Genomic DNA, 14,648 nt, shown 5'->3' on the forward strand with positions numbered 1-14,648 from the left:
ATCCCCTTTGAGCACACCATGTTTTGAAAACATTCACAAAAGACCAAGTAAGAGCCTTTTCCCCAGTTTCTCAAGAGTGCCAGCAACTGTTCTCCTCTGTTGCAGCTCTTCAGACCCAGAGGCTTTGCTGGGCTTCCTCCTCCTTTCAGGCAAAGATTGCTACTTTTAGCTTTCACAGTTCTTAGGTTTTCTTCAGTGAGGAAGCAGTTAGGAAACCCTTTTTGGGGGCAATAAAATCCATTTTCCATTTCTTGTTCATAGAGAGTCTGTGTTACAACTAGTTGGAGGAAATACTTACTGGAAGAATGAAATATACTTTCTCTGTTCTTACATTCTTCCCGAAAGATGTTTCCCTAGACCCTCCCAGAGAAAGAATACCAGTCTATACACACCTTTGACCTGACCCAGTATGTCTACTTTATATTCCTAAGCTTAACTTTATGTGAGGGAAGGGCTGCAAATTTTATTCCCACCTCATCTCCGTTACTCTGAGCTTACCACCAACCCTGAATGAAACTTGGAGTGGCCATGGGGTCACAGACACCCTACAAATTTTGCACGGAGGAAGGGACTAAGAAAACTACAAACCCATAGCAGTTAAATAGATGAAAGAAGTACTGCAACCATGCTTGAGAAAAAAAAACCACATTAATTTCTTTCAAGATAGATACCAAATGACCATTGCAACACAAAAGCTTAAATCAAAGCTTATTATTTTGTGTTCAAATAGCTGCTTCTGAGAATTTATATTGAAATATATGTTAATAGTAAATTAAAATATTAACTGAGAATTTATAATGAAGATAGCTAGCAAGTTGGCTTCAGTTAGAGCTGAAATACTTGAATCTCTGTATAGCCAGGATCAATTCAGTCAAATTGCAAAATGCTGATAAGAACTATGGGAAGCCTGAAAACAACTCAGCTAAAAAAAAAAAGTCATTGAATTTAAACAAAAAAAAGTCAAGTTTCTGTTATATATTTTGAATTTTAAAACCAGCACGATACACAGCGAGAGTGAGCATGTAATCAGTTGAGTCTCGGAGCAGCCTGCAACCGCTGACCTCATATAATTACAAAAGAAATATCTCAAAAAAACCCTCAGTGCTTTCAAAACCTACAAACTGAAATGGCGATAATTTCCAGTGTCTTTCTGTGACCGTTTCTTGACATGCTGCCATCAAAGGGTCACCACATGCTGAAACAATGACTTTATCCAACTCTTGCGTGTGACACAGGTACCAACTAGGAGCCACCAGCAGAAAAAAATGAAAAGCCATCACATAACCAAAGAGAACACACGTTGGTTGACAGTTTAAAATATTCCAGTAGCTGCTGTTGGATGAATTTAGAACAAAACGTTTCTTGCACAAAAGGCGCCCGGAGTAGCGTTGTCCTTGCTGTGAGGGGAGGCGGCCGCTCCGCGGGGAGCGGGACCCCGAATCACCCCCCGCCTCTCCTGAGGCGCCCACACCCCGCGGGCCCGTCACCACCAGCCAGGCAGCGCCCGAGCTCGGGCTCCCCACTCGGGACAGCTGAAGTGACCGTTTCTGAGCGTCGCCCCCAACCCTCGCACCCAAGCGCGACCCAGGAGGGGCGCCGGCCGGCGGAGGCTCCGCCAGAGCCCCCGAAGCCAAAGGACCCGGCCCGCACAGCCCCTCACACGGAAGAGCCGCCGCACTCACCAACGCACTCTGCGGACACCAGCGCACTCGCACCGCTTCCGGGAGCGCAGCCAGTTCAAAACAACACCCACCCCTATTGGCTCCGGGCGCCACGACCCCCAGCGCGCTATTGGGGGATGTTTTCCCCGCCTCTCCTCCTCGAGCTGTCATTGGCTGGCTTGCACACAGGTGCCCGCTGGGCACCGCCCTCCCCTTGTCCCCACACTGGCCGGGACCGAAGGTTCCTGCTCGGCGGCCACTGCCCGAGGGGCTGGGCTGTTTGGAGAGCTCATCCCGTTCGGCACAGCCCTGCACCCATCTCCACCAGAGTGGCCTAAAGAAGTTGCCTCTGATAGGGGCTGCTTGGCCGCCTCTGCCCATTTCCAGTATATTTTGTTTCAAGGTGTGAAATAACAACATCAGAGGCCTGATCTGAGCTTCACAAGGCTCATACCTCTGAGGACTGGAACACCCAGGATTGCGCTGCTGACAGTCTTTGTGAGTTTGGATGTGGCTCCTCACCCGTGTCTGGGATGAGGCCACGGTGTGGGATGCTCGTTAGCATGACGACCTTGAGGAGAGACCCCCCTGCCAGGCCCCAGAGCCCTGAGCCGGCAATGGTGTAAATTCACGGCAGCGTTCCTAGGGATTCAGGAAAACACTGGTAACAAAGTCAGGTTTGCCTTCGGTTATTAAGCTCAGCACGATTAAAACTGATAATTACACATATAGTAATTTTACTTAGATCTGCAGATTAAGGCTGCAATTGGATCTGTGTCACCTTTTTGTCCTTTCATATTAACTTACTCCTGGGTTTTTGAAACAAGATTTGAAACTTTATTTCTGACTTTTTTTTGACAGGTGGCAATAGAGGGATTCAGTGGAGCCTGTAAATTAAAAATGCTCTATGGTGAAGCCTCTAACAGAAGACCAGAAGAGCCTTGCCTGCACTTCTCGATTCTTACACTAATAAACACAGTACACACAAGATACAGAACACTGATGAAAAGAACACCCACCAGTATATGAGTATGTAACACGGCTTGTGAGGCAAAACCTTTCATCCTGGATGCAGAAAACCCCAGGTCAATTTGTAGCTTTACCACTGGTCTGTTACATGACATTGAGCAAGTTCATCTCAATACTTTCTTTCTCCATCATCAACAACAGCATGATAACATTGACCTTTGCAAGGTCTTTTGAGATCTACTGATGAAAAGTACTGGGTGAGTTGATTATTATTTGTACTACTGCTTTTGAAACACAAGAATAGATTTTAGTTATTACCCACACATATCAAGCTTCATACACATAAAGGTAAAAGATATTTATGTTTTCAGGTACAGAGCTGTTATTTAAGACAGTTATCTGATGAATAAGTAGACAAATTATACAAATATCTTAACCTCCATTACATTAAAATTGGTAAAATACATGCACATTGAAGGTAATTTATTGTTCTTTGCTGGCATTCTGTCTCTAAATGTATAGACTCATCACAGTGACCAAATACTATTTAGCTTTCATGCTTGATACCCATTAAAAACCTTCAGATGATATGCCTGCATACCTTCAGTAGGAGTTATATCTGTGGGAAGAAGAAAAATGTCCATAGGCTTAAAACTTGATGGTGTTAGTTTTTACTGACTTATTTTCACAGAATCACAGATTGTTAGGGATTGGAAGGGACCTCGAAAGACCATCTAGTCCAGTCCCCCTGCCAGAGCATCAACTGTCTAGATGATGTAAGATCTTTACTAGTAAAATCTGTAGCTTAGTAAATTGAGTGGATAATTCACAAGACTGATTAGTTACATAATCATGTGATGTGCCCAATTAAACAGATTCTTAATGTCAGAAAATGTGAGCAAATGCATCTGGAAATAAAGAATGCGTGGATGGGGACTAGTTTGGCAAGAAGTACTTCAGACAATAATTTAGCTGTTACTATATATATAAATGTTTCAACACAACCTCTCAGGGTAATGTTGTGGTAAACTGGACTAATGTAATCCTTTTATGTATAAAATACAGAATATACAGGGGAGACAGGGAAGCATTACTGCCTTTGTCCACAGCACTGCTGAGAGGGATGTTGGAACGCCACAGCTTTTGTGGCATCCACAAAAGAGAAGTTAGGGAAAAACACTAGAAATAATTCAAAAGAGCGTGAAAACAACGAAGGGATAAATAACAAGACATAAAATAGGGGTTTAGGAAGCTTGAGCTGTTCAAAGAGAGGGCTGAGAGGTGACTCGGTCACAGTGCTAATGGTGAACAGCTCAAGTTCAACCAGTGCACAGGGATGACGTGCCCGCACCACTTGGCTGCAGTGCACCTGACCAGCCCCTCACACACGCATTTCAGACGTCGGTTGGACCGGGAATCTTCCAACCTACAGCTGTGAAAAGCACCATACAGCTTCCCAAGAGCAGAAAACCTCCAGCTGTGCTGCAGGCCGGTTGCTGCGGTTTCGCGTACCCACCCAGTGAGGTGACATCACGGTCCCTGCTGCTCCCGCACACCGGCAGTGCCCCGCGCTCCGCTCTTTGGCGTGCGGGCAGCCCCGGCCCTGCCCTCGCAGCGGGGCCGCCTGTTCCCGTCCTCCGGCGGCTCCTGCGGCCGCTCCCGCGACCCGCCCGGCGCGCTGCTGCCCCGCACGCCCGCCGGGGGGCCGGGCAGCCCCGCTCGGACGGACAGTCCGGCCGGCCAATGCCGCGCGGCGCGGCCAACCAGTGAGCGGAGGGAGGCGGAAACGCACCAATAAAGCTTTGGTTGCTGGGCGCGATCGCAAGGGAACCAGCCAATAGAAAAATTCGCGGCGCGGGCGCAGCGACCCGGTTTGCGTGCCGGCCGCAGGCAGGCAGCGCGAGGCAGGGGTCGGCGGGGGGAGCGGGTCGCGGCCCGCGCTGCTGCCTGTGCCCGCCGGGCGCTGGGGCGGGCGGGGGTTGCCCTTCCCTTCCGCTGGTGCTTCCCCCAGGTGTGAATGTTGAGGGATGATTACGCCCCCCCTTAAAAAAAAAAAAAAGAAAAAGAAAAAAGAGTTGGAAAGACGGTACCTCCACGGGCAGCCGGGGCAATGCGCTGCCCTCTCCCGGTGGGCCTCTCCTGAGTCGGGGCTCTCGGCCGGGGCAGCTCTGAGGGCGGTTGTTTTCTGAGATGTAGTTTCGGAAGGGCACGCGGCTTTTAGCGCTGCCCTTGGATTTTTTAAATTTATTTTTTTATTTATTTTTGTGGGGAGGACCCGGCTCCTCCAGCGGTGGCGAGCGGCCAGGCTGGCGTGCGGGAGCGGGGAGCGGGCGGCCTGATGGCAGCGAGCTCATGTGTCTGTAGAGAGGAGAAACCCCCTGTGCCCCCTAAAAACGCGGCCGAAAATCAGAGTAGCAAAGGTAAATGCAAGAAAAGGGTTAACGATTGCTTCCCCCTCCTCCCCCCGGCTGGATAAAGATGGTCTTGGATGCCCTTTGTAAATTGAAATGTGGAGGTGGGAGGGGAAAATCAGCCCGAGTCCGTCTATGTTGTCTCGGTGGGTGAGCAGGCGGAGGGGCCGCGCAGCCCGGGGCTCTCCCGGGAGGACGCGCGGGGGACGGACGCGCCCTCCGTGGGAGCCGGGGGCTGGGGAGGGCGGGAGCGGCGGGGAGGGCTCCGGCTCCCGGGAACGGGAAGCGAGAGGGGAAGATAAGGGGCTTTCCTTGATATGCTGCCCAGCGGTTGCTGAGTATTTGATTGAAGAGTTGGGGATTTTTTTCCTTTTTTTTTTTTTTTGTACACCCGCCTCTTTGAAGACAGCAGAAGCACGGAAAATAAGCTGAGGACAGAGAAACGAGAGAAGACTGAGGAGATGGTGAGCAGATCATTGGGCTGGGGGGAATGAATGAGGTTGCCGGGCTATTTTCTGTGAGAGCTTCTTGCAGTGTGCAGTACGTTTGGGATGATTTTGCATCACGATTGCAGACTAGTCTTCTTTGTTTGCTAAAGATTGCTGGTTAAGGTTTAACAGCGCTCATCAGTTTATTATGAGATATGCAACGAGGAGTTGATGTATATGAATGGCTAAAATTACATACACAAGCAACCTCTAAACAAACCAATATTGTATTAATCCTGCAATATGATGGGCAGTTCTTGTCATGGACGGAAGTCATTGCTCAGGTTATTTGTGGCATGCAGAGGAGATGAGTCTCTTTGTAGCAAAGACCAAACCAAACTAACCTATTTCTTGACAAATGTGAAATCCATCACAGACTTAAAAGCCAAAGTTAAGGGTTTTTTTCTTTTCCCTGCAGTATGTCATTAAAATCTAATGTTTGCAAAACTTGATCAACTCTTTAAAACGTTCACTTCTAGCATGCAAATAGTAAACATCATCTTTCCCTTTTCTGTCTTTTTTTTAATGTAGGCACTTGCTTGTGTATGTGGAAGGGGGAATTCTTATAACATGTACTTTGCTTTTTACAGTCTACAGTTTTGCCTTACGTAGGTCACAATACAAAATGTGCATCTTAGTGTGTTAAAAAAACCCTTAGCAGATTTTGTTACATCAAGTGAAGACCGTGTTTATACTAATGATGTCTTAAACACTAGACAAGTTTGTGGGGAAAAACCACACTGTTTTCTATTAATGGGAATGCTTTATGGTAAAAACCATGATTCTAAATGACAGAATGTTGCCACTGGCTGATTGTATCTTCCTGTGGATGAAGTACTGCAGTCTATATTAAGTACATCAGCCCTTTAAGCTTCCATAAATTTAAACATATTTTGTTTATGAAATTGTGCAGGACTGCATGGTGCAGTAGCAAAATCTGAAATTGTAGTGGCTTTAGGAGTGTTGCAAGGCACTGCAAAAGAGTAAAATTGCAGCTTCATATTAAATTTGCTGTGGGGAAAAGAAAAGATTTGTTATAATAAAGTAGTAGAAGATATAAATGGTGACTAAAATAACTGAAAGGGCTGGATAGTTTGGAGTTTCTACAGAAAAAAACAAGTTGTGAACTATGCTTTGATCTTCATCGTGCAAGATATTTGGATGGATGGCTGTTAAATTTATTTTAAGCAACATCTCTGTAAAGGCTTGTCTGAAATATTTAAATTATATGCTTCATTAGGCAAATGGGTTTATTTTCCCATTGCTTGGCTAAAGGAATGTACTAGGAGGGCAAGGTTTAGAAGAACAATACAGTTTGACTGCATGGTTTCACTGCATAGTTTATCCGCGTGCATTGTTTAGGGATGCATAGAAGATATTTTATTTGACATTGGTGATCTTTTAAAAGTTGACTTTGATTTTATTTTTATGCCATAGTTGCTGTCAACATAAATAACTGAGATTCAGTTAATATAACCGTGTATTTTACCTGCTATTTAGCTAGAATGGATGAAAAATAGTTCCCTTCTTTGATTTTCATCTATTCATTCAAAATCTCTGCAATGGATTTCAGTCTCAGCAGTTCTTTAATATTGGAAGAACTGGTAAGAGTTACAAATAGAGACATGTTCCCATTATATTGAGTTAGGACACTGCACTAGAAATGGCAAAATTCCTGCCTTTTGCTTACACTTCAAATTTGTTACAAACTGTAGTTTAGAGATGGTATCTTATCCCGAAGACCATCTGCATGCATATTACAGTTATATAAAACTAAGCTTCTGTATTTGATTTTTATGTAATGTAACACACTATTTCTGCAGTGCTTTGGGGTGGATCTTGGTTGGTGTCAGAATTGATACACTGAGAGGAAAACCTGTTAGAATTCTTATGCTACCAGGTTGATGATTTGTTGCGCTTAATATTTTATTGTGTGAGTATAAATCATTGACACAGACATTGTAAACATGCTGTAGCAGCTAAGTGTGAGATTACAGTTAGTTTATGCCTTTACAGTTTAACCAGAGTATGACAGTATCTTGTCTAGTGCGACTGCATTGTGTTCCTAAAGCCATCATAGCAATCTTCAAAGCAGAAAGGTTAGGTCATTTTTTTTTACTTTATTGCCTGTCTCCACAGAAGGAGGAAAATCCCAACTCTAGGATTACGCCACTATGGATAGGGGAGGAATTTATCCGATGTGTTACATGCAGTTACTTTATGGAGACTTCAAATAAGTCACCTGGAAATGAGCAGTGAGATTTCTGTTGAGATTAAAATCCACATATTTTCTTACAATAGTTGTCATTAGTGGGAGCACACCACTATAGAAACAAATGGTCTCATTCTGAAAATAGTGAATCTTAACTAAGTAAGGCACCATTATACCCCTGGCATGGCTGGCTTTATTGATTTTATTTTTTTTAATTTTTTTTAATGATTAATTGATCAAATTCTGTAAGAGTTGATACTGTGTTTATACCCTCGTATTTTACTATGTGGTTATTTTTGTTGTCCAATCTAGATAAAACTGGTGGAAATATCACTGGTTCCAAGTAAGTGGTGTCTAAAGTTGGTTCTAAGGAGTTGGCTACAGTAACATCGAAGGATCTGCTTAATCGTATCTTTCAAAATCAGGCCCTCTGAGGAGTTAACCTAGAAAAACAAAATCAGTGGGTACTTCTGTAGGTATCTAAGTCTGTGTTTTCTCAAGCGTGGAGATTTTGCACAAGATAGATGTTTACTAGCAATAGTACACTGAGGAAGGAACCTGTGAGTCTGAGGATGTGCAGTTCTGCATCTCTCCAAATACCTTTTTGTGAAGAATCTCTTGGTCTGGTTCTGCAAGTCTTAATCCTCTGTAATCAGCTGATGCTAGTTACTATGAGACAAGCTGAGTGGTTTTGAATATAGAATATATTTAGGAAGAACAAAATTGTAGGATTCAGATCACAGATTCCAGGCCAAGTATCCCCAGGAAGTTAATTTCATCCAGCGTTTGTTTAATGGTGATGCTGCTGCTGACAGTATTACAAGGTACTAAGATCCATTAGGGAAACATGGGTGGGATTGTGCTTCTCTGCTTCACTCTCCAGTTTATATTGCACTGGGAAGACCTTTCTGAACCACATGCTGCGTGTTTTCTCTTTACAGATGTGACAATTTGCTTAGGCAATTGAGGATCTTTGTTCCGTAAGGTCCTTGACTGCAGTGTTGAAGTCTTCTGTGCATGCCTTGGTTGATTTTGTTTATAATTATGGTTTTCCTGCATCTCAGAGCACATGCCTATTATTTCAGGAGCTGCAACAGGGTTTCCATGAGCTACTGTGCAGATATGTGCCAGTGCACCACTAGTCTATTAGTTTATGATTTGTAGGTCAGGGAGAAATTGAGATTTTGCTGTCGAAGCAGTATCAGCTCTTTGCTGCTTCAGTGCTTACATGACATCTCAAGTTGGCTGAAGATTAAAAGGACACTGTCAAGGTATCTTTCACAATTTCATTTTTATTATTTATTTTGTTTGCCTTATTATTGCTGTCATAAGCCAATGGAAGCTTGAATTCTAGTGCCTTGCCAACAGGCCTTTGTCTTCCAGAACAGTTAGTGTTTAGCTGTTTAGGGTTTATTTAAGAGTTGTGAAGCATTTACTGTCTTCTGAAATACATTACCAAAGAGTTACAGCTTAAACATTGCAAGCAAGTGAGGAGGAAGAAGTGAGTAAATCAGTTTGGGGCCAGTCTTGGCATTGTGTAGCTATGGCAAACTCCAATTATTTCTTCTTTTCATTATTTCTTTCAGAATTTAATAATTCAGGAGTATATAATTAGGCATCAGTGCTTCCTTTGCACAGTCATCCTTCAGAGTGGACTTTCCAGGGGACCAATATCAAGACCTGCATTCTTAGCTGAATGTATTTTGAATTATCTAATGAAGTAATCCCTGTAAGAATCCTTACAGGTGCAGCAGTATTGACTGACTTGGAGGTGCCAAGCAGTAGCTTAATTTTGAGTACTGGCCAGAAAAAAAAATCTTTACAGGATCTGGGCTTTGTATGACATGTACCTTTTTTATTTTCTAAGCTTAATTTTTTCCTCCTCTTATTTCTGCTATGATATAAGGAATGATCATGGGGGTTTTGTACACAAAAATGCTACCTTAACTTGTTGCTGTAAGAAAATCTTTTCTGTATGGATCTACATTCATCGCAATGTAAAGTTAATGAAACCAGAGCTACTGTTTCCAGTAATTTAATTGCCTGCTCCTCATCTGCTCTGGCAATGGAGTTTCCATCCATGAGCTGGAAGCAGATCAGCACAATTCCTCCATGGGACCTTCTCATTACAGTAAACATTGTCTATTTAATTTGGGTTATGTAGTGATAAAATTTTAAGTAACTGCTATTCAGAACAGTGACAAGCAATCACACAGACTTTTACTGGATTATTCTGATGGCTAAGAAACTGTATTGCAGTGTTTAACTAATCAACAGTGTCCATGTCTGCTGGATTCACAGCTTGATGAGAGCTGGATCTATGTAGTGATATTAGGTAGGCATATTTTTTTCTGGTTTTAAATGAAGAAATAACAACGTCTTTGACAGTATGCAGAGTAGCAAAGGTTGCAGAGATTCCCCAGAGGAAAGCAAATTGCAGAGTGACTTCAAATATGGTTCATAAAGCGTGGACTATCTTGGGGAAGGAGAATCTGAGATGTGACACTTAAGTTGGGGTAGTTAAAATAACTTCAGGCATGTGAATTAGACGCCTGAGTTAGAAAGGGCAGTGACTTATGGCTGCAAATAAAAACAGTGGAGAGACAGACAGACTTCTCTGGGGGTTGGTTCAGTCTACGAGTTTGAATCGAGTGTTTTAACTGGCACTTTGAAGGAGACTCTGCTGAGTGGCAAATCTGGATCGTACATGGAGACTGGCTTCCGAAATTAAGCACGTATGTCAGGTGCTGGGAATGAGACAGCATGAATATTATTGTTATGTATACATCAAAACTTTTAAGAACTTGCATGTGGTGGGTATTTTAATTGCTCATCGATGGGTCGAATTTTCGTTAGACAGCTATTCATAGACCTCACCTATGAGGTTGAATAATTTAGGTCATTTTGTGCAGTTGTCGGAACTTTTAAAGGATTCTGTTGATGGTGGGTTGAGTTTCTTGTGATGTGTATCAATGTAACGTGACCGGTAGCAGTCCAGTAGAACCCGTAAGTTTGCTGCTGTAGGAGTTTGTTTCTGTTTTGCTGTACCTGGGGAAGAGAGGGCAGCCTTACACAGTCAGAGAAAGGGGGGCATGAGCATGACCTGCCTTGTTATCTTGGCATTTGTCAAGGAGAATCCCTCTAATAGCAACTGAGGATACATGGGAAATGCAATTGAAGTGCATAATTAAAAGTGTTACTTTAAAATGGTGGTGTTTTTTGTTTCGTTTTTAAGGAAATGCAGGTTTTATGAAATGTTGTCGTGCTTGTCTAGGATGTGCACAGAACATTAATGATTCGTGTGGACATTTTTAACAATATTCTACTCTTTGAGATATAATCCTAATATTTTGTTAATCCTCTACAGTGGGTTAAAATGGCATAAAGATCAGATTACTGGAATTAGGAAGACTTCTGTCTCTTATCCCTGGATCTGCTTCTCTGTTTTGGTAGGGCAGTGGCAGCGAGTGTTCATGTTTTGCTATGTGTCTGCTCTGAGATATTTACAAGAAAAATGCTTATATATACTAATATTAATGACGTGCTTCATACAACTGTGATAATATTATCTATGCTTAACTTTTCAATACTTCATGAATCTTTGGCATATGGTTAGTATTCCACTGTCTATATTGCTGTCAAGTTTTGATTTAGAAATGAACTCCATTTAAAAGAGTGAAATATTCTAACATCCCTTCTACAATTCTTAATGTGATGCAAGGAAGCTTTGGTCTTGTTGATCAGTAAAATGATAATAACCATCCATAAAACTTGGATTCAGTTTTGCATGTCAGTAAGTGTACGCCAATAATGGTCCCAAGGTATTAGAAGCACAGTTTTATTGCACGCAGTTGCTATAAATTTAAGAGTTTTCCAGTATGTTTAAGACATGATCTCTTCTGCCTCAGTAAGTAGCACCTTTGACTTTATTTTATCAATGTAATGTCAAGTGAAGTCTCAAACACGAATCCTAACTGAAACTGGCAGTGTTCTGATTTTTTGCATCACAGGCTGGGTCATGCCATGCTGGTAAAACTTCTCCACATCTTTTTAGACTGGTTCTTCTGTAATTCAGTGTGACAATACAAGTAGTGAGTTATTGATGGCAGCTAAAGTGAGACCATTATGAATGTAATCAATAACACACCTGCATAGAATAACAACTACTACCAGGGACATATTTTGTATTGATTCAGGAATTTATGTTGTCTCTACTACACCCAGTCTGGTACTTTCATAATTTATGTAATAAAATCTCTACTTTGGAGAAGCTGTTACTAAGTTAAATACCAAGAAATGATGACACATCAAGATGTAAATTACATATTGAAGATTTTACTACAAGCAGAAATAGCACTTGCTAAATTCCTGTGGGTTCTGATTCAGGACCAAGGCATTTCCTCACTGCAGGCTGGAAGATAATGGAAGTGAAAAATCGTGTTCCCTGTCCCGAGGCGGTGTTTGAGAGGTGGAGGGTAAGGCGCTATTTTCAGTGTGATACGGTGATGGAAGCTTATTGGGTTGTATAAACCATAAATGTGAAACCTGGGTAGAATCTCTATCATTATCACTAACCCTAATTCTAGTTCTGTCCTTAAACTGGAATGTAGTTTTCTCTTAATACTGATATATCTTCAGGTGTCTCTCTAATAGAGGAACACATTTTAAAAGATTGGTGTCATCCTCTGATTTTCTTTTCCAAGCCTGAGGTCAGTGAAATTGAACAGAAGGTACAGATTAGGACCAGGAATTTGGGAATAGTGATGTTCCTTGAAAGTAGTACATAGCTTTCTGGAGATAGGTATTTATTCCCTTATTTGCCAACTCTCTGGTTGTTTTGTTCGTCAGATGATTAGCCACGAGTTCAATGTAAAATTACTGTGTATTTATACTGAATAGAATAAAATCTATTGGTGAGCTTTAAGTGTGATAAGAAAACTTCAACAATTTATCACAAATAAACTTGGTGTGTGAAGCTTACATAAAGCTTCAAATTCATATATATAAAGCCTATGTAAAGCTTCAAATTCAGTTGTTCATACAGATTCGTGTAGATTTTATTCTTGATTTGAATGTCAAACAGAAAACTCAAATTTGCAAGTATTGCACATACTAGCTTCTTACATATACAGCTTTCTATTTCTGATGGTGTTACCATTTTATATCCAAATATACCTGCAGTTTTTCAGCAGGAGTAATCTGTATAGTCCAGAGAAATATGCATGTCTTGAAATTTACTGTTCTTCAGGTTATTAAATAAAATCCTAGTTCTTGGTTAATGTCTAGATCTTTTTTGTTGCCCATCTTTAGTGGCATTATATCAAAACTCTATCTGCTGTGGGAACAATTACAGTATAAAAGGAGTGGTTTGTGCTTTAACTGTTCAAGAGTTGGTATTAAGAATCTCAGCATCAGAACTGTTTAGGGAAATCCTTCCATACCAAGCTTGAACTAATTCTGATCCAATTCAAGTAGGATATTATATTATTTTTTTATGTAATAGTGTATTACATGTTGTTTTGTTGCTTAATGCTGAGATAAAACTCCCAAAGTACGACAGATAAGAATCCAGACAGAACAGCGTTCCCCAGACAGTTTTCTTAGGATACTATTAATGAGTTAACCTGCTTGTCGTTGAGAACATGTTTTGTGCTGATATTTTATCCTGTACAAAACGAGGGTATTGCTTGGAAGAATATTTGCTATGTTATCTTTTTCACCCGTATGTCACGATGGAACGTTCCAGTAGGTGATAACCAGTCTTCAGCTTTTACAGACTACTTACTGCATCCGTGGTGGGGTTTCCGAATCCCAGCCCATGCTCATCTATCTCTTCAAGGATAACCACCTCATTTCATCTATGACACCACAAACCACTTCCCTCTCTTTTGAAGCACAGAAGCAGTATAACTCTTAATCTCAGGAACTTTAGTTTTTAAGGGACTGAAGAACTAATGTTAAACAGAACTGAAGCTTGTTTTATTCATTTAGCTCTCCGGGAAGATCTAATGTGACTTATCTAGTCACATATAGCCCAATAACAACATTCTTGTTTTGTATCTTAGCAGTGGTTTTTACATTGAAAATGAACTTAAACTCGGAATATTATTAGTTGTATAAAGGTTAGTCTCTTCACAATGCAAGGCGAGTATTTGCATTTAGATGGTCAGGAGATAACACAGGGGTTTATTTGCACAGGGATTTTTCCTTCCTGACTGAACACACTCTCTTCCCAATGGAAAATCTTGATTTTTCTGGGCAGTTAGCATTGTACTTTCTCTAAGCCTTACTGAGAGGACAGACAATTCTCTTAAGGAATTTGTTGAGCTGTTGGACCTTCTGCTAAGAAGTAGCAGAGCTCTGACGGGCTTTGCAGCCTGCCTGGCTCAGGTGTCCTGTGAGGAACGTCAGTGGGGATGGAATCCTGCATAAAAAGAACACGTGAGAACCTCTCTGTGATTTATAAATAAGTTGGTACCTTGGCCGAGACCTTCAGTGATTCCTTAGAAAATTAAGCCAGAATTCTTAGAGGGATTTAGGCACAGAGTTCCTGTTAAATTCCATTCTATTTCTTTCCTTTTGTTTCAGTGACAATATTGTAAATAGGTTTAGGAATCCTTCCAAAGGTTTGGATCACAGGTATAAACTTACCTTGACTTGTTTCTTCTAGGTTTATGTTATTGTTTCAGCTTTATTTTCAAATACAGATGGGTTAATTTGGTGAGATGTATTGACAAGTATGTTTAGAGAATTAAATTACTGCAATTATTTTAAAAATGCACTTGCAGATCAATTTAAGAAAAATGTCAGTTTCCTCAGGCTACCAAACTAAGCATAGAACTTGATTTTTAACGTGGCTTACTCTAGGGGATTTTTGTTGTCCAAATATCAATGTATATTTGTCTAC

The 14,648-nt window shown here is 41.6% G+C and overlaps 1 protein-coding gene across 5 annotated transcripts in view; it reads right to left on the reverse strand.

Moving 5' to 3' along the window:
• Positions 1 to 4,293, reverse strand: part of TANGO2 (transport and golgi organization 2 homolog) — a 29,376-nt gene extending 25,083 nt beyond the window's left edge. For 3 of the 5 annotated variants that reach the window (XR_014185483.1, XR_014185484.1, XM_082066600.1), the window contains exon 1: positions 1,683 to 1,751. The gene's annotated coding sequence lies outside the window, so the exon portion shown is untranslated. Of the gene's footprint in view, positions 1 to 1,682; positions 1,752 to 4,146 lie in introns of those variants that run through there. The other 2 variants (XR_014185482.1, XR_014185485.1) reach the window with 2 other exon arrangements.
• Between the last annotated feature and the right edge of the window lie 10,355 nt (positions 4,294 to 14,648).

This window comes from Streptopelia decaocto, assembly GCF_964273445.1.
Source record: "Streptopelia decaocto genome assembly, chromosome: 15".
NCBI lineage: Eukaryota > Metazoa > Chordata > Aves > Columbiformes > Columbidae > Streptopelia > Streptopelia decaocto.